The sequence below is a fragment of the Phymastichus coffea genome, unplaced genomic scaffold, assembly GCF_024137745.1.
Source record: "Phymastichus coffea isolate CEN01 unplaced genomic scaffold, Cenicafe_Pcof_1.1 PCOF00001, whole genome shotgun sequence".
Classification (NCBI taxonomy): Eukaryota; Metazoa; Arthropoda; class Insecta; order Hymenoptera; family Eulophidae; genus Phymastichus; species Phymastichus coffea.
Window position 1 is genome coordinate 13,311,357 of NW_026706812.1, and position 24,714 is coordinate 13,336,070.

A 24,714-nucleotide genomic window follows, 5' to 3' on the forward strand; every position below is an offset into this window, starting at 1 on the left:
AAAAATTCGCAAAGTGGTGCTGAACCATCGTATGTATCGACTTTTAGAGTGTAACCTATCCCTATATCTGTGAGTGGAATCGGTGTATTCGTTGCTGGATATGCTTGCGCGAGGTTGGGTTGAGCATATGACAAAATACGTGTGTTTGTGAGGTTAGAAGGATAGCGACTTAGCTGGTTGACTTCCTGACGAAGTCGGTTGAACTCTCGACGAAGCTCAGAGAAGTCTGTATTACGCGCGCGCAGCTCTGTTACAAGACTCTGCTCTTAGCTGGCCTGTAGCTGTAGCGCCTTTTCAAGTTCACAGCGTTGAGCTTTTTCAGCATCCAGCTGAGCGCGCAATGTTGTCACTTCTTGAAGAAGATCATCGGACATTGCTCGCGACTCGCTCAACGACAGCAATGCCTCTTGCAGAGCCGAATTAGCAGTCGATGCAACAGCAGGAAGTACAGGGTGCAGTGCAGGAGTATCTGAAGGGCCACTTAAATTCGGAAAAAATAAATTAGTACCTGTATGTTGGGTTATGTCTGTGATATCCGATTGTTGTTCGAAATGTCCTTGTGTATTAGTGGCGATATCAGAGGCAGCAGCTATTGCAGCAGCAACCGAAGCGGCATCAGCAATATTCGTCGTAATTGTATTAGCGCTTGCCGCTGCCTGCGCTCTTGTCCTCGGTGGTGTCCGGTGTGTAGACATAGTTGAGATTCAAACTTAATAGAAGAAACAAATGTCGGATCCCGGACGAGCCCCCAAAATGTTATAACCACTACTAATTAGTGAAATAAAATACAACGATATGTAAAAGAAACTAAAACTTGTATTAGAATCGTTGAAAATAGCGTGTGTATATAATATTAGCTCATGAACACAACTAACTAATAATAATACAGATTACTTAGCAACCAAACAATCACTTAGTAACCAACAAATTGGAACGTATCGAATATACTACAATATATATATATATATATGATATATATATATATATATATATATATATATATGATAATACGTTTATTAACGCATTCGTGATTTCGTCACGCGTATACGTTAATCACTGATAAAAAGAATATAAATATACTGATTTTAGGAAATAATAATAAAAACTGGTTGACAAGAAACTGAGATGAAAACTGATTGTAAACAAGAAGGACAAAAATTTCAAAAGAACTAAATAAAAACTGTACGTAATTCTGAAGAGAATTGAACTGTGGCACGACTGGACGTGATTAATTCTGGCACGAGACTCCTTTATTAGGCGTGGGCGATACAGTAATGCAGCGCGAGAGTGTTACTACGCAGTCACTGCATTACTACGCGGCCGCCGAACCGCCCACGCGCGCTAAATGCGTACGACTAATACGCGCGGCGCAATTATACATAATACTAATACATATACATTATTACATATATCAGGATTAAGTGAATTTAAAAGTTGTCACTTAATATTAAGGAAGATTTTCTAACCTATACAAAACCTAAGGAAAAGTACCTGAACAATCGAGATATTGAACTGATTAGTAAAGGAGGGGTAAATTCATGGGAAATCAGTTTTAACATTCTTGACGATATTCCATCAAGACTTTGGCCAGTTGATATTAAGAGCTAACTTGATAGTAAAAGATAGTAAAAGCATAACGTCTGTTTAATTTGACATTGTTAAAAAACAAAATTTTTTTTTAAATTTATTTCCAAAGCATAATTACAATCTGTCAATATTAGAAAAAGACAATAAGTAAGTTATTTTACTAAACAGAGAATTTTACGTGTTATCAGCAGAGTACTCCAGTAAGTATTCTATCTTAATGTAATTAGAAGGTGCAACTATTTGTCTTGAGTTAGATTATGTTTTCATTATTTTATGTTTCTTAAGTCTAGTGTTGGTAATCGATTGCCAATAAATTTGTTTGTATGGTTTCTTGTACTCGTATAGTATTTTGCGAAGAAAGTTTGAATTTCTTCTTTCACTGTTGCAATCTGTAAATCATTTCTAATAATTTCGTTTGGAGGGACCACGACGCATGTGTTATACTGCGAAGGATTTTCGATTGAAATCTTTCTAGAATTTCGATGTTCGAGTTCGAAGCGGCTCCCCATAGTTGAATGCCGTAGGTCCAGACTGGCTTGAGTACTGCTTTGTATACCAGAAGTTTATTTTCAATTGTTAGCTCCGATTTTCCTTCAATAAGCCAGTAAATTTTCCTCCATTTTAATCCTAGTTGTTTCCTCTTGGTGAATATATGTTCTTTCTATGTCAGCCTTCTGTCCAAATGGTATGCCTGAGTATAGTTCAGGCAATAGAGCCCGAAAAAGAGCGTTTCGCGTACTTTTTTCCGGAAAGCATGAAATTTTTACTGTGGATAGCTGACAATGAGTGTAATAACATATCTTCATCCAAAATCTGAACTCGGTGCAGAACATTGTTAACCAGCAGTTTGAAAAAAAAATTTGATCTATTTTCATGTTTTCGCGTAATATCTTTTTTACTAGCAGTTGAATCGAAAAATGGTCGAAAATGTCGTTAAGAAGTTTTTCCAGCGGTCTATTATTTTCTACATTGTAGACAAAGATAGGAGGCGATTTATTTTCCGATGTGTTGGTATCATTATTTTTTATGTTCATTTCTACATTTTCACTGTCCTTAAGAACTTCGAATCTATTGACGGATTGATTCGGCCAGTAATCTGTTAGCTTGGCTTGCCATTTATTTTGAGGTGTATTTATATCTGGGCTATTACTTTCATCTTCTCTCTCTTCTCTTTTTTGCTTTTTCTCGGTTGCGATTGTCCATGTTTTGTACAGGTGTAGACATCGTGTCTCTTTCCTGTGTGGCCTTTATTCTGTTGATTATTATTACTTCAGTAATTAATTTAAATAAAAATGTTTCTTCCCTTGGTTGGTTCAAATTCTTGATTTCCGAGTAGAGCGCAGCACAAAACACGTCAGCTTCACTCGAAGACCAAACACTAACTAAAAAACAAAAATGGAGAGCTAAAAGTTGTTTTAGTGATTCTCATGAGTTAAGTGGTCTTCAGCTAGCTCCTGTAACGTTTGAATATATCTCGCGTTATTAAAATACTAGTTCGGACTCTTTACATTAAATTCGCAATAACGTCTCCGAGAAAAGCAAGAAGTTGACACGCGCGCAATCTAAATAATCAAAAGAAAATCTTTCGAGTGGCAAACCACGAGGCTTGCCAACTCGATGAGCTGCTTCGAAGTGCAATTGATAGCAATCGCATCTATCGGGGAGAGGCCCGATAGCGCCGCGATTACTACTCAATTTGACTTCTTAACAATCGAGATGTTTCAGGAGGGAAGATCTCTAAGGCTGCTTTTTTCTCATGAGAGAAATAGTCTCATGAGTTGAGCTCTTAGAGATCGTTAGGAAAGGAGTTCAACAGGCTAACCACTGAAAAGAAATTCGTCTCAGGAAATAGCTGAGGCTTTATTTCTACACAGTGCTCGCGCTGCTAAGCAAGGTAGGAAAATGAGTCCTTTTGCCGCAGCGACGAGCGAATTTATACATGCGAAATGGGCTCCTTTCTACGCTTGGTAGTCCCTACAACGCTATTTTTGTCTTTGACGCAAATTTTGTACACGTTTTATCGCAAAATGGCTCGATCGAAATTACAATTACGCGATTTAAAAAATTAAACTGGAAAAGATGAATTTTTTAACATAAATTGCATCTCTAGGAAAAATCGCCTCTTAAAGTTCTAAGCTATACAATTTAATAATCAAATTACGCCATTTTTACAATAAAATTATGAAAAATTTTTACATGGAAAAATCGCTTGTGGTTAGAAGATTGTTATCCATATAAAAGATGATTAATGTTACTCTCTAGTTTTGAATAACAATTAAAAAACAGATTTGCAATTTTCTTTTTTAGCGGTTTAGAAATCAGCAAATTAGTAACAATCATAATCATCAATTTTACAGATACTTATGATCGATTTTCTATCTAACCGTGTCATTTTAATTGTTAAAAAAAATTATAAATTGTTTATTTATTGATAACTTAATGGGTAATTAGTTATCAAAGTGTCAAATTCTTGCTTTTCTGTTTCAATACGTCGAGATTGTAATCGTATGCTCGAAATAACAATATCATTGTTTATTGCAAAATAAGTAACAATGTTAACTTGTAGATTAGATTTGACTAACAAATGTCGATTTGAGAGTTATATCAACATGAAATTCAGAATCAGCGCATCAAATTTAACTAAGAAATACTTTTGTTCGTTTAAAAAACTTTATAATTAACGATTTTCTGTTGTAAACAATAAATTTTCCCACGGTCGTGACGTCACGCTCCTTATATGGTAATGTTTTCGCAGAGTTGCCCTAACACATTTGCATATACGTGTGAAAAGCGCCTACGCTCAATTACCGATTTACTTTAATTGTCTCGTGTGTGACGGGTTGCCGTTTTGCAGAGGAAAATAGGAGACAAATCAGACAGGACCGTTTCACTCCAGTATAATTTGCAGTGTTAATTTTGCTGTTTGTAAACTTATTTTTTAGAGTGGAGAGCTTATTATTAATTTCAGAGCATAGATTTTTATACTTGGTAAGGTCAACAGTGTCATCATTTGATCTGCCTTATTTATATTCCCACGAGACCCCATAAGGTTACGAATCTGAGGTGTAACCCAAGATTTATACCTAGATGACAGCACCATTTTCTCAGTGGTCGAACAGTGTTATACAAAGCCATTATTGCAAATGTAATTAGTAGAATTTACTAAAGAAGGATCGTCGTGAAAAATATGTAGAGAAGAAAGAGAAAGAAACTTCTATTGAAGAGTGGAAAAAACTAGAGAGTGTTGATGGAATTTAGTCGACAAGTGGCAAAAGATCTTGTGTGGAGTCTAGTAAAAAACTTTTAAACGGAATATTGATGAAGTCGTGACCAGCAATAAATGGGATGTATGATTTTGAGAAATTCTTAACTGAGTTGAGATTCGTTATAATAAATAGGTCAAGGGTTGCATGAGATGGAGGATATTTGTCAGGACAGTGTTGGGTAGGATCAAAAGATATATTAAATAGTATATTATAATCAATCAAATTGCAGAGTATGTTCATTTAATGCAGCGTGATTGTGGAATGGTCAGCGATGAAATCTCCTGTAATTATGACATGAGATAACTGTAAATAAGCAAAGGTACTATTGAAAACGTGAACAGGAGAGGATACGAATAAGAGAGAGAAAGAAAGAGAGAGAGAGGGAGAGAGAGAGAGATAGTGGCAGGTAAGGAGAGGGAAAGGAAAAAAGGGACAGGAGAGAAGAGAGAAGATCACAAAATTATTTTTTTGTAAAATCTTTTTATTTGATGTTAACAGATTTTAATTACCATTTTTTATACCTCTACATTTTTATAATTGAGCATATATTTTCAACTATAATAAAATAAAAGTATATTTTTTTAATTTCTATAGTTTTCAAATATAAAAGAGACTTTATTGTTTCATATAAAATGTTCTATTGTCACTTTACCTCAAGCACATTGAATTTTTTTCACTTTTAAAGTGAATTTTTTTTATTATAATCGTATATTATAAGAAATGTGTTTGAGCAAAAGTGATAATTGAATATGTTTTAACATTGTCAGTATGTGACGAGAGTAAGTGGTTTGCTTGCATTTCGTTTATTTCTTTCTCTTTCTTCTCTAGTTTCGACAAATCATGGTGTCCGACGTTGGATGCACTATAGTCATGCGACTAACGAGAGATCCCTTTGTTTTAGCCACCGAAAATTGGCGAGAGTAGCCGAGATGGCCCGAAGAAGGTAAAAGAGAAAGAGAGAAACAGAAATAGTGCATTACGCACAATGCAGATTTAGGTAAGCATGTGACGCACAGCTTGACCGATAAGCGTGCGTCGCAAGCCACCGAAAAAGTAGGCCAGTAAGGGAGGAGAGTAAACGGCCAGCTCATGCATGCGAGGTTGTGATCTGCAGTCAGTTAGTTTAAGGCAGTGAGTGGAAGAAGACAGAGTAGAGAAGACAATTAGTTATGACCAGTTAGCCAGGAGAGTTGCCGGAAAAGGGCAGAAGTCCGAGAGGATTACCGGGAGCAGGCGACATCGCCCGAAGTCAACATCGCCAGCGGTAACACACTGCCAAGGTCTACATTGCCATCGGCAACGCATCGCCTGGGTTAACATCGCTAGTGGCTGCGCATCTCCACCTGGTCACTGAGCGGACACCCAGCAAACATGTTCAAGGTTTTCTTAGATCTCTCTACGTTGTTTTTCGAACAAAAACTCGCGTAAAAGAAAGGTTTGCTAAGGCGATCGCATCGCCGGGCAAAGTTTGTTTCTTAATAATTTGTGCGTTCATTGCGAGTTTGTTTTTTAAATGTTAGTCCGTTTTTGATCTCTATGAATGTGTTTGTTCGATTGGTAAAATATAGTGATAGTATAATTTGTATAACTTTTTTTTATTGACCTTCCCTTTTTCTCCCTTCGATCATTGAGAGCGAAAGTGCCTCTCTTATTCCCCTTTGTAAAAATCGGTGACAAAGCGCGGTAACACAGATGAATTTTGTTTTTTACCATGTAGGCATTTTCGCGCTAATTTTACTTTCACGAGAATATTTATTTTCAAAACGTATATGAGTAGATATCGAATTACGAGTATCAAAAGTTAATTGGCGAATTCGAATAATTGTGTGCAAAAATTATGAAATACGTATGATTTATTGTAGAAAGAATAAAGTGTGTAGCGTGTGGGCATCGATAGAGAACTGATTTCCTAGCAAGCGTCGCATATTCGTCTTACCCCCATGGAGTTACCTTACTATGTTCTGGTCACCTTATATTATCAACAAACTATGTTGGTTCATGATATAGATGCGTAATCAGATTGAAACAAAGACGCGTTCTATATAGGGATGTACAATTGATTTCGTGAGTATATAAGTAATCTTTTTTTATGTTGCTTTTACGTAGAAATTATCGTAAGGTGACTCGAGTTAATTACAAGTAGATCATGCGAATTCTTGCACTTTACACAGGCATCGTATAGTAAATTTTATTCTTAAGCAAATTTTGTTACAATTATAATGATTAAGCAAACCGACGAAGTTTCAGAATGGAAAAATCTAGAAATGCAATAGTATGTTTTCGTAAATTTTGGAAGCGCTGAATCCGAATCTGGCTTTGGAATACATCCATCGCGTAAGGTTTTTGAAATATCCTAACCTACATTAAAGTTCGAAAATTACGATATTCGAAAATTACGATATTTTACTATGATTGAGGTTATATAAAACTGTAAATAATTATTTTTTCCAAAAATAGTAGAGTCATCATAATACAGCAGTCTTACCTATTAAAGACCATTTTTTTAATTAGAGTTATGTTTTTTCATCGAGATATCTCTGATTGAAGTGAAGTACTTTAATAATTTTGCGACAACATTAAAACAGCCCAATCGTCAAATGTATGTAACTAGCATACTCCAAACACTTAAGTTCCGATTTCCTCAACCCCCGACTCCTGAAACCTGTGATCATGTAATTCAACCCCAGACCCTTGAAGCCAACCCCCCACTCTTGTGACCTGTCATCATATAATTCCAAACCCCTAAACCATAATTCTCTGGGCAATTGCCAGGGCAAAAGTGCTGCTTTGTAATGGTTTTACTGGTTCTGGAAAAAAATTATTCACAGCGACATATAACCTCGAACATAGTAGATAATCATGATTTTTGCATTTTTAAGTTAGGATATTTCGAGAACCTAAGGTGATGGATAAATTCTGAAGCCAGATTCGGATTTAACGTATCGAATATCTTCGGAGATGTGCTATCGCATTTCAGGGTTTTTTTAGGATGTTGGCTTGTGTTATTATATGTCGTGTAAAAACTATACGAGTTTAAAATAAAAGACGTATTGTTTTCACTAAATTATAAGAAAATATGTCGTAACAAGTTACGCATTAGTGGTTAAGTATTACTATAGGCCATCAAAATATGTTCCCTTGACCTCGTGAAAGATATGTCATGTCGACAGTCAATAGTGATTTCTGAAAATGCCATGTAACATAACAACTTTGTGTACTCAATTCTTTGCGATTTATTCTTATTGCATTTTTATCACGTACATGTTTAAGTGACAACATTTTTTCTTTATTTTTCATGATGAAAAAAAAATATAAGTAAATGAAAACAGTGGATGTATGGTTAAATACAATATTTATTCAACTGGAGAAAAAGTTCATTCATATAAAACGCTACTATTATATTTATTATACATTGTAAAATTCATTAAAATTTTTTCATCGTTAAATTTATGATTAAAATATTTTTCAAAATAAGCATCTTAATGAATTTTTTCTAACAAAACTTTTAAATCCTTCTCATTAATTAGACAAAGTGTTCTATTTACAATATATTTCATATATTGCTCCTCAGGAGTATAAAACTGTAATTTGCTACATCTAAAATTAACGATAAAATTTACTTTTCTACAATGAAGATAGCGCAAGTCATCGATGACAGATAAGACCATTTTTTATCAATAGAATCGGGTATATTATTATAAGTCACTTTTTTTATAAAGAAACTCTGTCGATATGATTTCTTATTTGATGAATCATTACCAGAGAATTAGTGTTCTTTTCATAGAATGGTACATTCAAAATGGTTCTGGTTCGAGCTGTATTGTGCCATTCGATAGCACGCATCGTTTTAACTTATTCGTTGAATTGTCTGTCGATAATCTTGTTTCCTGTAGACTGTCGAACGCTTGTGCGCAACGTTGTTGCCGTATATGTCGGAGCGGCAGAGGTGAGTAAGGTTGCGCTTGTATGCGTTATGTTTACGTTGTAACGGTGCGCGGGTGTAAAACTAGGAATGAAAAAACTATTAAATACATGTGTCGTAGCGGTCGTTAACGTTGAAGGGTCGCTTTATTGTGCTAGTTGCGTATGTGGTGTTTCGTATTGCGTTGCAATCAGTGACGTGTCTGCAAGCGTTGTAAGCGAAATATCTGCTGCATTTTGCGCAAAGCTAGGTGAACTAGCTAAAAATCTTGAAGTGTCGTCTTCTGCGCTAATTCCTGCATCATTCGTGATATCTGCTGTTAACGCAAAGATAAAGTCATCACGCAGCTCCGCCGGTAAAATATTCGAACGAATTAGCGTTTAGCATACGAGGTGTGTTCATAAAATACCCGGAATTTTAAAATTTCGCGGGTCTGGAGAGTCCGATTGTCAAAATTTTTTTTTATTGTGTTGGTATACATGCCCCTGAAGTATGATAAAATTTTCAGCTATATTCACTGTTTACTTTGTCTGCGGTAGTCGCTAAGGTTTGACGTGCTTTTATGAGCTCGGCGATTTTCGTTTTTTAAAAGAAATGGATCAAAGAATTTGTATTAAATTTTGCGTAAAAAATGAAATAAAGTGTAACAAAGTGTGTGAAATGTTACAAAAAGCCTATGGTGAGTCTGCTATGAAAAAAACAAGTGTTTACGAGTGGTATAAGCGTTTTCAAGATGGCCGCGAAGACGTTGAAGATGACGAACGCTCCGGTCAACCCAGCACGTCAACAATTGATGAAAATGTGAAAAAAGTGGAAAAAATGGTTCTGAATGATCGCCGAATCACAATTAGAGAAGTTGCTGATGAAGTTGGCATATCTATTGGCTCATGTCATAACATTTTTTCAAATGATTTGAGCATGAAACGGGTGGCAGCAAAATTCATTCCAAAACTGCTAAAATTTGACCAAAAAAACAATCGCATGAACATCGTTCAGTAGCTGTTAAACGACGTCAACGACGATCCAAGTTTGCTTGAAAGGGTCATATCTGGTGATGAAACATGGGTGTACGGTTATGATGTCGACCAAAGCACAATCGTCCACCTGGAAGCATTCAACGTCACCAAGAGCGAAAAAAGCACGTCAAGTTCGATCAAATGTGAAGGTTTTGCTTACAGTTTTCTTTGACTGCAGGGCCGTGGTGTATCATGAGTTCTTATCACAAGATCGTACGGTTAATAAGGAGTATTACCTTGAAGGTATGCGACGTTTGCATGAAGCAATCCGAAAAAAACGCCCCGATTTATGAAAAAACAATTCATGGCTTTTGCATCACGATAACGCACCTGCTCACTCGTCGTTGCTTGTTCGTAATTTTTTGGTCAAAAACAATACCGTAGTCGTGCCCTAACCTCCATTTCACCAGATATAGCTCCGTGTGAATTTTTCCTGTTCCCAAAGTGGAAGATACCCATGAAAGGACGACGTTTTTCCTCGATTGAAGAAATAAAGGCCGAATCGCTGAGAGTGCTCAAGGGCATACCAAAAAGTGAATATCAAGAGTGCTTCGAAGATTGGAAAAAACGCTGGTATAAGTGTATTATATCAGGGGGGATTACTTTGAAGGGGACCGCATTGATGTAAACGAATAAATAAATATTTTTTTGGAAAAACGATAATTCCGGGTACTTTTTGAACACACCTCGTAGATTTCATTCCGTCTATTTACCAGGTGTGTAAATATGAAACCGGAATTTTTCAATAGAAAAGAAACATTTATTGTGCGAAAATGGTACATAAATATTTTATTCGAAGTACTTTCCTTGGCTAGCTACACATTTTTCCCATCTCTCTGGCAATTTGTGGATTCCTCGCCAAAAAAATTGTTCGTTTATTGAAGCAAACCAATCATCAAGCCATTTTCGTACATCTTCCTAAGAAGTAAACCGCTGCTCAGCTAGTGCGTGTCCCATGGATGCGAACAAGTAAAAATCGGATGGAGCTAGGTCTGGGGAATAAGCCGCATGCGAAAGAATTTCTCAACGAAACGCCCCAATCGTTTCCTTGACCGCTTTCGCCGTGTGTGATGGTGCATTGTCATGAAGTAAAATCACTTTGTGTTGTCTTGATTTATATTCTGGACGTTTTTCAAGTACAGCTTGGTTTAAATTGATCATTTGTTGTCGGTAGCGTGCAGTATTAACTGTTTCCCCTGGTTTTAGCAGCTCGAAGGAGATCACACCCTTCTGATCCCACCAAACACAGAGCATTGTCTTCCGTCCAAAGTGATTTGGCTTTGCAGTGGATATCGATGGTTCGCCTGGAGTTATCCATGATTTTTTACGCTTAGGATTCTCGAAATATATCCACTTTTCATCCCCAGTCACAATTCGATGGAGAAATGACTTTCTTTTGAACCTGTCAAGCAATATTTCGCAAGATGTTCTTCGGTTTTCCTGCTGTCTTTCGTTCAGTTGATGTGGGACCCATTTTCCTACCTTTTGAATCTTTCCCATGGCTTTCAAACGTATGGAGATCGCTTCCCGTGTGACATTTAGTTGATCTGCAAGTTGCTGTTGCGTTTGAGAGTCATCTTCGTCCAACAATACTTGCAAATCGTTGTTTTCAAATTTCTTCGGTGGTCTTCCACGTTCTTCATTTTTCACATCAAAATCGCCATTTTTAAACTTTTTAAACCACTCAAAGTACTATGATTTACCAAGAGCATGCTCACCGTAAGCTTCTACAAGCATTCGATGTGACTCCGCAGTAGTTTTCTTTAAATGGAAACAGAAAACCAACGCTGTCCGCAAATCGTAGCTTCGCGGCACAAAACTCGACATCTTGGACGCTAATATAACCATGCAGTTGTATGCAACTGGTGACTTCTGTAGCGGCAAAAGGTTTGCGAGATGTCAACACAAGTAAATAACGCCATGACGAGTTGTGTCGATGCCTTAATTGACTAGTAACGCCATCTATTGAAAAATTCCGGTTTCATGTTTACACACCTGGTATTGTTTCGTCGCTTTCTGGGTTCGCGGTTGCTACAAAGTCCGCCGCGGTGTAATCGCCTTGAAGTCGCTTATATAATCTATTCGCGCGCTCATACATTGAACCTTCATCGAGTAGTTCTAATTTTCGTAAAACTGTATCGAGTTCGTCGCTCGGTAGATCTTTAATTCAGTCCGCAATTCGTTTTTCTATGCTTTCCTTAAAAATCGATAATTCGTCAAAATTGCCTACACTAGTCGCCATCTCAATACTCAAATAAAATTATTTTAATAATAATAATAAAGCTTTATGCGTGAAATTAAGTATTAGATGCTGAGTATAATTCAAAATAAACAAAAAGAATAAATAAGATTACTTAGGTATATGACGAATTATCGCATTTTATCACATTATATAGAAAAAAATAATAACAAAAACAAACAAAAGAATTGCGTAGAATTATATAACATATATATAATAAATAATACGAATGCGTTTTTAATTCGAGCATGTGAGAAAAGAGAAAAGAAACAGTAACACTGTTATGCGCACGGGAACAGACGCTTAATATCGTTTATATGGAACGCATACAATGAAAAACTTTTTGGGTTTGTAGCAGCAGTTGTTTTGCTTACCAATCGACGTTAGCGAGAAGTAGCCCTAAACATACCGACAGCAAAGGAAACTCTCTGCGCTTATCTATACGCATAGAGCGGTATAATTATATGTATATATTAATATGTGTATATACATATACGTACCTTCGTGCGTCTTCAGCGTTTAATGAAGAAATAAATCAGCAAAAGTAAATAGCGTCGCGTCTATTAAATTATTTCGTCGCAATGCTAAATTGTGTTAAGTCAGCTTGTCTCTTACCCGGGACTTCCGCCCACCAGGTGTTGTCGAGCCGTGGTGGCTCCAATGCCAAGTCGGGGCGCTAGACCCGCACGCCTAAATGCGAAATTTGAGCAATCGACAAGATAGGAACAATAGACGCGCGTGAACAATAGACGCAGTATTTATTGGCGATAACACGGAAGTTACATTAAACAATAAAGAAAAGAATATAAGTGCGGCTAAGCATAGAGAGAGAGAAAAAAAACGGTAAACGGTGGCAGAAGGAATAAAAAAATAATAAAGAAAATAAAATAATAAAAATAAAATAATAATAATAATATTAAAATAAAATAATAAAATAATAAATTAATAAGGAAATAAGTTGCTGATTATCGATGAATTCACATGCGATTCTTATTTATATTTTTCCCTAAGCCTATTATAAATCTGCGAACTACGCCGGTTCGTTGCTCTCTTAATCCTATGTTTTATTTGTATTACCGAGTTCGGTTATGTGTATGTTACAAGCCTAAAAGAATTTATGATGAAAAATAAAAAAAGATTTATTAAAAAAATTAAGTAATTTTCATTTTTGCACGGACTTTTCAAACGACCCTTGTATTATCTGCGTATGTTGCGGTTGTGATATCAGGAGACCCTGATAGGTTCGAAGTGAATAACAAGTATAGTGTTGAGCCTAGCACACTACTCTGTGGTACTCCTGCTTTTATAAGCTGTCGATTTGATACGTTTTATTTTTATTTTAACTTGATAAGTTACATTTCGTAAATAGAACTGGAGTAGAATATTGTGACGTTTAAGAAAACATCTCTAAAGTTGATGCAGATGCCTTTCAACTAAACCATGTTAAACGTCTATGCGACATCAAGGAATATGTCAGAGTAATACTGTTTATTCTCAATGGATTTCCTTGCTGCTGACGATATTCTGTTTTTACTTAGTTAGTCGTGGAGTGATTTCACCTGAAAGCGAGTTGACAGTCTAAGATAATTTTTTCTATTGAGTTTTATTAGTTTTGTTCTAGTTATGATTAATTTTTCCATATATTTTTGAAAGTACTAATAAAAAACTAACCTATCTAAATAACGTTACCAATTTAAATTTTGTACCAAGTTTGGATATTAAATAATTTCTGTTATTTTCCAACTCACAAGGGAACCACCCCAACCCTCCGGCTTCGATTTTTCTGCAATTGAGATATGTTATAGTTCGTAAAAAAATAAAAGACCCGTATTTTTTTTATCGGCGGAAAAAGCTATCTAAGGGATGAAACCCACCCCCAAAAAACAGCCCCAAAAGCAGTTCTATAGCAATTTCTTTAGTTGTAATGAATATTTCTTTATGAAACAAAAAAAGACAAGATACTTATAAAAAATGTAATAGACACACATCAATTTGGTCATCGGGGGTTGCAACCCCTACGTTGTATAGAGGAACAACTGTATTTTAAGTGTATTTTTACCATACAAAATCAAAAAATTATGTTAAAAAATTTAAAAAAATGATATTCTAGTAGAAAATGATAAAACAAAATTGACGTTTTTCGGGGTTTTTCTTTTATCTATTATTTCGAGGGTGAACTACCCCTTAATGTTATTAATACAATATAAGCAGTTGTTAATCGCAGATTATGCTGGTTATTTCATGTTCTATGACGCTCAAAAAAGCCAAACACATGTATACTTTTGTTCTGCCGAATAAACTATTTAGAGGGTGAAAGCTACCCCCGCAAGTTACCCCTCAACACCATTTTATAGCGAAATTTTTGTATTTTATGTACAGTTTTCGACGAAACAAACTCTAAAAAATTCTTTTAAAAAATTGCAGCTAAATATATGGATTTTATCTACAGGGGTTGCAACCCCATAAGTCGCCTGAAAGAAAAGCTATGTTTTCAAATATTTTCTTGCAAAATTTTTTCAGAAGAAATGAAGTTTATGAAATTCCGTTTAAAATCTAACACAAAAGTATACAGTATCAGTCATCAGGGGCTGCTACCCCTTCATTGGAGAGTGAACAGAGCATTCATTTGTTACCCTAATCGCCTACCACCCCGAACCCAATTTCCTTAAACCTCGAGCTGGTTACCCTGCCACGCTGTAACCCTAAACTCCGACACCCGAATATCATCAATCCTCGAGCTGGTTACCCTGCCACGCTGTGGCCCCAAACTCCTACACCCGAATTTCATCAACCCTCGAGCTGGTTACCGTTCCCTTTCCAATTTTCTAGTCCGAAAGAGAGAGAAATTTATAGTATCTTCAAATGAAAGGACAAAGGCACATTATTTGTAGAAGATAACGTTAAATTTATTTTATTTTTCTGTTATATTTACGTTTCATTAAATCGTCATTTCATCTGATATTGAGATTACATTTTTTGAATATAAAAAGACAATCCGCGCTTATTATCCCTGTACATATTGTGAACAATAACACAGGTCAACATGATTTATATCGCACGAACATGAGCAACATATTCCGAAGGTTTCTGATGCGCTGAATACGAACCTGGCATCAGAAATGCTCTATCACGTCACGTTTTCGAGATATTCTAACCTAAAAGTGCGAAAAACACGTATTTCCGCTGTTTTAGAAGCTATATTACACTGCAAAACATTTTTTTTTGCTCAAAACGAATCTAACCATCTCAAAGTACCGCTTCTGCCCTTTCTAACGCATTTTTCAAATTTAACAATTCTTTTTTTTCGCGGAGATATCATCGAATGAAGTTCACCACTTTAGCGATTTCATAACAACAGTACCAACAATACAAATATGACAGCCCCACGAAAAAGTCATATGTGAACAAAAGTGCAAAAGGCAATACCATTACATTTATGTTTTTGGGGTCACTGAATCCGAATCCACGATTCATTTGACCCTATTAGCTGAGGGGTCAAATTCAGATCAAGGTCAAATCAAGATTATCCCATTAATCTTGGTACAGGTACTGTTTCTATAGGTTTTTGCGGTCGCTGAATTCGAATCTGGGGTGCGTTTGACCTGGTCGGCTCAGAGTCAAGGTTAGGTCAAGGTAAAATCCAAAAAATGCATTCAATGAATCCGAATTTATGGTTTATCTGACCAATAACCCCCTAATATTTCTATGGCAATGTTAGTAACCCCTATTAACTCTCTAATAACTCCCCTAATATAAACTATGCTATCAACCCCCAATAAGGTAATGACAGTGCTATCAACCCCCTAATAAACCTCTAATAACCCCCTAATATAAACTATGCTATGAATCCCCTAAAAACCCAATGATAATCCTATCAACCCCTTAATATCTCCCCCTCCTAATAACCTCCTAATAAGAACTATGCTAATAACCCCCTGATGACGCAATGACAGTGCTATCACCCCCCTAGTAACCCCCTAAGAACCCCCCTAATATAAACGGTTCTATGAACCCCTTAATAGCGTAATGACTCAATGGCAATCCTATCAACCCCCTAATAGCCCCCCCCCCCCTATATACTTCCTCCCTAATAACCCTCGAATATGAACTAAGCTAATAAGCCCCTAATAACGCAATGAGAATGCTAGCAACCCTCTAATTACCCAATAGCAATGCTATTAACCACATTATGTCAGATGCTTCAATGTTATCAATTTTCTGATTTGTGGAATCGTTTCCTTCTTTCGTCTAGGCTTCTGGTTCCTGACTTTCTCTTATGCTGGAGACCATCATCTTCACGTTTGAGAGCCCAGTAGTAGTCAGCTTACATATTAACATTCCATCTGCCTTGATACCTTCTTTCCATCTCTTGGATGTCTTGGTGGAATCTTTCTCCTTGCTCCTCACTTAAGGCTCCAAGATTCTCAGGAAAAGAATCTAAATGAGAATTCAGGAAGTGTACTTTTAAACTCATGTTACAACCCAATTCTTTGAAACTGGTAAGTATATTTTGAATGACTACGTGATAATTTTCTACTTTTCTATTTCCCAAAAATCCTTCTACAACCGCTGCAAAATTCACCCATGCAGCCTTCTCTTTTCTTATCATCGTTTGTTGAAAATCAGCCGATTTCATCATCTTTCTTATATCCAGACCTGTGAAAATACCTTCCTTTATTTTTGCATCAGATAATCCTGGGAATTTATCCAATAAGTAGTAGAAGCATTTTCCATTCTGATCAAGGGCTTTGATGAATTGCTTAATTAATCCTAATTTTATGTGGACGGGAGGTAAAAGTATTTTTTTTTGGATCACACAAGGGTTTTTTGAGAATATTGTGTGATCCTGGCTTCAGAGACGTGCGAAGTGCCCACTTAGATTCTTCCCGATGACGTGTAGTAGCTCTACTATCCCACAAACAAATGTAACATGGGTATTTGGTATACCCCGACTGCTGTTCAAGAAGTATAGTTATTCCTTTTAAATCACCACGTATGAGCCATTTATAATCTTCATATTTAATTTTCTCAAGAACTATCTGCATATTCTCGTAAGATTCTTTTAGATACACTGAATGGGTGAGTGGAATCGAAGCATATTTATTTCCATTGTGAAGGAGGACAGCCTTCAAACTTCTTTTTGAAGAATCGATGAAGAGACGCCATTCAGTAGCGACGTATATCAAGCCTAATTTTGTCATTAAGCCAGTCGCGTCATGACAGTAAGTCAATCCATCTTTCTCTGCGAAATATCTGATATATTCTTGCTCTCTGTTTCTGTACCAAGAAAAAGTTGTTTTTGGAGCCAACAGATTCATTTCTTTCAACCTAGAACCTAACAATTCTGATTTATTTTTTGGCAGGTTTAAATCTTTAACCAAATTATTTAGAAGAGCTTGTGTAAACAATTGAGGACTTTCGGTTGTATCGAAATGTGCACTATCATCTGACTGTGGATCTTCGTCGTCCACCTCGATATCATTTATTTCGTCTGGGCTCCTGGAAGTAGTAGGTAAACATTCTGCTTTCTTTATGGGTGATGATTTCTCACAGACAAGAGTCCCCCGTAAAACTAGTTAAGTAACAGATGAGACATTAAGATACAAAATTGTAGATTTATTTTTACTGTTGAAACCTTTCAGGTCAATAGAACAAAAGTAACAGTCATTATGATCACGTGGCTCACACCAGATCATCGGAGAACTGAAAGGCAATTTTTGCGAAGAGCCGTCTTTATTCCAACGACTTAATATTGTATGGCAACTTACACAAATTGTGTTTGGCACCCACGATTTGTCGACATTCACGATAAAATAGCCGAAATAGTTTTTGTAAGCAGTTTCGATTGAAGGCGTAATGTTTCTCCTTTGGTTTTTAGTAGCATAAAGTCCACATACGTTGCAGAACTTGTTAGGATTGTTCACGCAACTCCGGGGAGACATTATAAAATAGATCTCAGGAACACGAGGACGATGAAGATTACTAGAAACTTCAACTGGGATTCTCAACTATTCTGAAAGGGACTGTCGAGAAAATACCGCTCGATCGCAACAAGTACGCCGAATCTTTCAACTATCCTGAAAAGAATCCTGAATATTTTTACCTAACTGACAAAAGATTGTTATTCTATTTTTATATTTATTATTAGACAGAAAAATTAATATTTATTTAATTAAAAGTGTAATGTTTATAACAGACCATGTATGTGCGGAAGAACTCTTAATTTATTCAATTTTATCTACATTACAAAACGTATGTTTATATTATAATACAATATTAATATTGAAAGAATTCATTTATTTATAATAATATATATATTCAACAGATGTACTGAGGTGGCAATAAATAAAATTGCGAAACGTTTATAATAAAATAAGTGTTTAGTTTATTTATAGGGACGACTCCTAAGATCAAGATTACTAATATAATTATCAAACATCAGGAGTGGAAAAAATTAACAATAATTTATATCATACGATCTGTGATTGAAAATTAAGATCGGATTCCATTGGGGAATTATGGGTAATTTTTTTAAATACATTTTAAGAATATATGGAAACGCACAACATAATTGTTTGAGAAGATGGACAACCTTTAGACACGATTTGGCTCGTTGTAAAGCAAGGCTACGTTTCCTTACTTACTGTAGAAAAAATGACGTTACTCCTATTCACATTACGGACATTTTTAATAGAACTTTTAATTTTCATAGTAATTCAAACAATAGAAAATATACTAAATTAAAGTCGTATTTTCAAAAAAAATTACTCAACACTGAAATTTCAGATCTACATATACATATAAAATATTGCCAGAAACGTTTAAATGTCCTTGCTAACCTTCTCTATTCTTTTAATATAAACCTTGACACCATAGAAATGTTTAGAGTATTTACGGAAAATAAAGCAAACAAAATTTATTGGAAATTGGATAGGAAATTGAGTATTAGATATGACAGACTATTGGAAAAAGAAAAAAGATTATTGAATAAACGTCAGATAAATAATCATAATAAGGAAAATTGGGTCAAAAACACTACGGACACATACATCTCGAATGAGGTAATTGAGGTAATATCTTTAGGCCCTAATCATAACATACATAATGATCTTAGTAGAACGGATATAATAGACAGTATTACTAATTTAGAATTTATTCTGAGTGGAAAACAAGATAAACATAATAAGGACATGGAAAACTCCTTTAATGATATTAGGAATAATTTGATTAATAATATAAAGTCCAGTCTTAACAACAAAAGACATATAAAAAGATTTGAAAAAGACTTCAAAAAAAAGCTCAAAGCCACTAATATTTTTTTAAAAAATAATAACAACCTTTTTTTCACTAGAGCTGACAAAGGCAACATAACGGTATGCTTATACAAGAACGAATACATTGAAAAAATGAATTTGATGTTGTCAGACAATAGTACATACATAATCTGGGAAAAAAATAATACATTAACCAAAATGCAAAAAGATGTCCAATATTTTCTTACAAATTTTAATGACAAAGGCTATATTAAAAAATATTTTCCAAACATACATATTAACCAATTTTTTCTAACGCAATCACATACAAATCTAGCTAGAGCATATGGACTTCCAAAAATCCACAAAAATGGTTTTCCACTCAGGCCCGTAGTATCTACAGTTAACACTCCCACGCATTTCCTATCAAAATTAATTAGTAAAGTTCTTAAAGAATCCATAGACTTGCCTAGATCACACATTAAAAATAGTTATGAATTGAAAGAACGTATCAAAAACATTCACATCCCATCGGACCACATACTGGTGTCTTTCGACGTAGTTTCATTATTTACAAGTATACCTAGATATTTAATTCTTAATAGCATATACAAGAGGTTCCAAAAATTACATAGAAAATCGTTGATGATGTTTGACGAAATCATAACAACTATCAATTTTCTTTTCAACAATGAATATTTTTGTTTCAATAATACAAATTATAAGCAGATATTTGGAACTTCGATGGGAGACCCACTATCAGCATTATTTGCAGACCTGGTCATGGATGATTTGGAGACACAATGCTTGGTTTTTCTGAAAGAAGAATATAATATTAATCCAATTTTTTATTACCGATATGTGGATGACACATTAATGTGCATCAGAAACATTGACTTTGATCGTGTTTTCGAAGTATTTAATGATTATAATTCACATTTGAAATTTACTTATGAGACAGAGGTTAATGGTTCTATTAATTTTCTAGACTTATCAATTACTAGAAAAAATAATGGGATTATTACTAACTGGTACCAAAAACCAACTATGTCGGGACGTATTTTAAATTACAACTCAAATCACACACTAAAACAAAAAAAGAATATTGTTAATAACTTGATAGATAGATCGATATTGTTGTCTGATGAAAGTCACCATGACAATAATATATCTATTATAAGAAACATGTTATATAACAATGACTATCCGGAGGAATTTGTTGATGTGTGCATCAGAGATCGCATTAGAAAATATACATATAGTCATAACAATACACGTAATAAAAACAATAACGATAAACCGACAATTTACTTTCCAATTCCATTTAAAGAAGAATTTTTCTATAAATGCAAATCATCATTAAAGAAGAGTAACATTGTATGTGTACCAAAAATGACAAGCAAGCTATCTAATATTATTGGTCTAGGCAAAGATAAATTAAAGAAATGGGAAAAAACAGGCACAATTTATAATATTCAGTGTAAACAATGTCCATCGAATTACATCGGTGAAAGCAAAAGAGCTCTCAAAAATAGAATTAGTGAACATAAATATTCTGTGAAAAAAACTATTGAAGATCCAATCAACTCTAGATTTAAACTTTTACCTATACCGGCCCATATCGTGAATAATCCAGAACATGAATTTGATTGGGAGAATGCAAAAATCATGCATTTAGAAGCTGATTACAGAAAGAGATGCATCGCAGAGTCGGTGTATATTAAAATTACGGATAATACCATCAATTCACAGGAAGACACAAAATATTTAAACAATCAATACTCAAGAATACTCAACATCATAAAATCTACTTAGTTTCAGTACGAGGGATAAACATAGTTATTACAATACATCACTAATTCCCTTTCCTTCCAGTGTTTCCCCCACTCGTCAAGTACACTTTTTCTCTTGTTGTGTCTCTCGCTGTCTTTCTCTTTTATTTCATATACAGTACGATATGTCATTATATACATAACAGTTACTTAGCTTTTAATTTGCTGATCATGATGTGTTTTTACCCAATTGACAAACTATATTTTTACCTAACTGACAAAAGATTGTTATTCTATTTTTATATTTATTATTAGACAGAAAAATTAATATTTATTTAATTAAAAGTGTAATGTTTATAACAGACCATGTATGTGCGGAAGAACTCTTAATTTATTCAATTTTATCTACATTACAAAACGTATGTTTATATTATAATACAATATTAATATTGAAAGAATTCATTTATTTATAATAATATATATATTCAACAGATGTACTGAGGTGGCAATGAATAAAATTGCGAAACGTTTATAATAAAATAAGTGTTTAGTTTATTTATAGGGACGACTCCTAAGATCAAGATTACTAATATAATTATCAAACATCAGGAGTGGAAAAAATTAACAATAATTTATATCCTGAAAAGGACTGTTGAAAAGAAGTGCGTATGATCAACGGAAACCTGACTCACAACTATCCTGTTGTGAAAATCCCGCTTGATCGAAAGGAGTAACGTTTGCCTTTGCACTATTAAGGGGTTGATAGGATTGCCATCGCGCTATTAGGGGGTTCATAGCATAGTTCTTATTAATGCGGTTATTAAGGGGTTCATAGCACAGTTCTTATTAATGCGGTTATTAGGAGGTTATTAGGGGTTGATGGCACTGCCATTGCATTATTGGAGGTTGATAGGACTGCAATTGGGTTGATAGCATAGTTTATATTAGGGGGGGTATTAGAGAGTTATTAGGGGGCTACTAAAATTGCCATAGAAATATTAGAGGGTTATTGGTCAGATAAACCATAAATTCGGGTTCATTGAATGCATTTTTTGGATTTTACCTTGACCTAACCTTGACTCTGAGCCGACCAGGTCAAACGCACCCCAGATTCGAATTCAGCAACCTCAAAAACCTATAGAAACAGTACCTGGACCAAGATTGGGATAATCTTGATCTGACCTTGATCTAACTTTGACCCCTGAACTAATCGGGTCAAATGAATCGTGGATTCGGATTCAGCGACCCCAAAAACATCAATGTAATGGTATTACCTTTTGAACTTTTGTTCACATATTACTTTTTTCGTGGGGCTGTCATATTTGTATTGTTGGTACTGTTGTTATGAAATCGCTAAAGCGGTGAACTGCATTCGATGATATCTCCGCGAAAAAAAAAGATTTGTTAAATTTGAAAAATGCGTTGGAAAGGGCAGAAGCGGTACTTTGAGATGGTTAGATTCGTTTTTAGCAAATAGAAATGTTTTGCGGTGTAATATAGCTTCTAAAACAGCGAAAATACATGTTTTTCGCACTTTTAGGTTAGAATATCTTGAAAATGTGACGTGATAGAGCATTTCTGATGCCTAATTCGTGTTCAGCGCATCAAAGACCTTCGGAATACATGAATAGCGTTCTTGCGATAACTCAAAACTTTTTTTTTGCAGACCTGTGTAATGATACTCTATAAATAAATGCTGTAGACATATTAGTTTCTTGCACCATGCACATTTTATAATTGCTATTTTCTCACAAATCTCGCAGATAGGCTGTTCTGAAATTTCGAAGCAATATTCAACAGGATTGTCGAACGAATCAGGTTTTTTATCCAAGTACCCATTTTTGTACCAAGCATATTTAAATACGCTTTTGAATCCAGGTGAAGATAATTGATTATGTGTGATAGACTGTAATTTTATAATATTATTCCTCTCATGTAAGCTGATGTGTTATCCGAATTAAATAATGGCATCAGATATTTTTCTTACAAAGTTTTTCCAAAATCGAAAACCGAATACATCCAGTGGTTGAATTTTGCCTGTCGTACACTTAGGAATTGTCATCAATCGAAAATTTGTATCTGCTGGTGTCACTTCTCTTACAGTTCGTTCACACTGTCTACTCCATGAGTCTAGTAATAAAACTGCTGTTTTCCCACAGTTAGAAAAAAATACATGTTGCAACCATGTTTGAAGTAATTCACTCGACAGCTTCCCTGATGCACTTTATCGCAAAAATATATTAGGTGCATTGAATAGTTTTTTTGAAACATGGGGTCCCAACTCTCCGTTTGTTTCTTTTAATACCATAAAAAGGGGTGATAGCAATGTACTTTCTGCAGATATTGTCGGTTGAATCGTATAACTATACGTAGTCGATGATACTGATTGTACTACTGATTCGACTGCCTTCTTACCTTTTTCGCTCAATGTTCTACCAGTATGCATTTCTAAATTGACTCCACTTTGATCAGTATTATATATGTTACTTGCACTTTTGGTTGATAATTCTGTTTTTATGAGGTTGATAAAATTTTGACAATCTAACTTTAAACTAGCCTCATTTTCAACAGATACTTTAGTCACATATTTAGTTATTTTACGCTATACAATTTTATGCTTTTTTTTGAATAGTAATATCCACTTGGGTAAAGCTTTAAATCAAAGCATATCTGACTCATACTTTTTTGTAAAGCCCATCTTTTAAGATCTAAATCATGTACTGTTAACTTCCGATCTAAAGCATCTTTGAGTTGTTGTAAAGTATATTCTGAAACTTTAAAAAGATTCTCTCTTTTGGTCCCGCCTGTCAAAATTTGCTGTTTCCATGTTCTCAACTAACGTTCTGACGAAACTTGTTTATATTTTCTGTGGACGGAACTTAAAGACAGTTTCTTTTTCTTACCATTTTCCCAGTATTGAACAGCTTTTCTTTTATATCCATCGTCGAGTACCGTATTTGTTACCGTACAAGTAGGTACCTCGGCATAGTCTACACCATGTATTTCTTCAAATTGATCGTCAATTACTTCTGGATTAATATCAAAATCATCATTCAGGAAACATAAGTTCTCACTTGTCTCACATTCAATACCTGAATTCGTTTCAGTGCTTTTTCTCAATATATCTTCAACATAATCGTGTAGCTGCTTCTCTGTATCGTTTAATATAGGTATGCTTTCTACAACCGCACTTATGTGGAATGTTTTCAGTAATGTTTGACTGACGTTGTGAATTTCAATTGCCATTCTAACACAATTTTGATATTCGAAAACGTAGATGTAAAGCAAAGTTCTATTACTAATTTACTGAAGTATGCTGATCGAATATGCTTATATATACTGTAAGTGAATAAAACATGTTTTGAAGTTGGCACCACACAAACCGATATCAAATCAAGGTGCCCGAGGTTCCTCCACTGTTAGATCTTGGCTTATTACATACGTCAACGATTACGATTTCTATCAAGAAAAAAACAGTTGCAGTTCCAATCTTACTATTTAAACCACATGAACCGCATTCGTTGGTAGTGGTTTCCACGTCATGCCACAGTTTGAGTTTGTTTTGCCACGCACATACTCGAGAGTGTTTAAGGTAGAAAATAAGAGTAACATTATCTCATGTCAGTATTTTTATATTGGCCTCACGAAATACGTACATA

At 35.0% G+C, this 24,714-nt stretch overlaps 1 protein-coding gene across 3 annotated transcripts in view; it reads left to right on the top strand.

Moving 5' to 3' along the window:
* LOC131669299 (serine/threonine-protein kinase grp) overlaps positions 1–24,714 on the top strand; it is a 493,024-nt gene that overhangs the window by 89,360 nt on the left and 378,950 nt on the right. The window contains exon 2 of one of the 3 annotated variants that reach the window (XM_058944204.1): positions 16,283–16,529. The exons of the other annotated variants lie outside the window; for them this stretch is intronic. The gene's annotated coding sequence lies outside the window, so the exon portion shown is untranslated. The remainder of the gene's footprint in view (positions 1–16,282; positions 16,530–24,714) is intronic. 3 annotated transcript variants of the gene reach the window in all.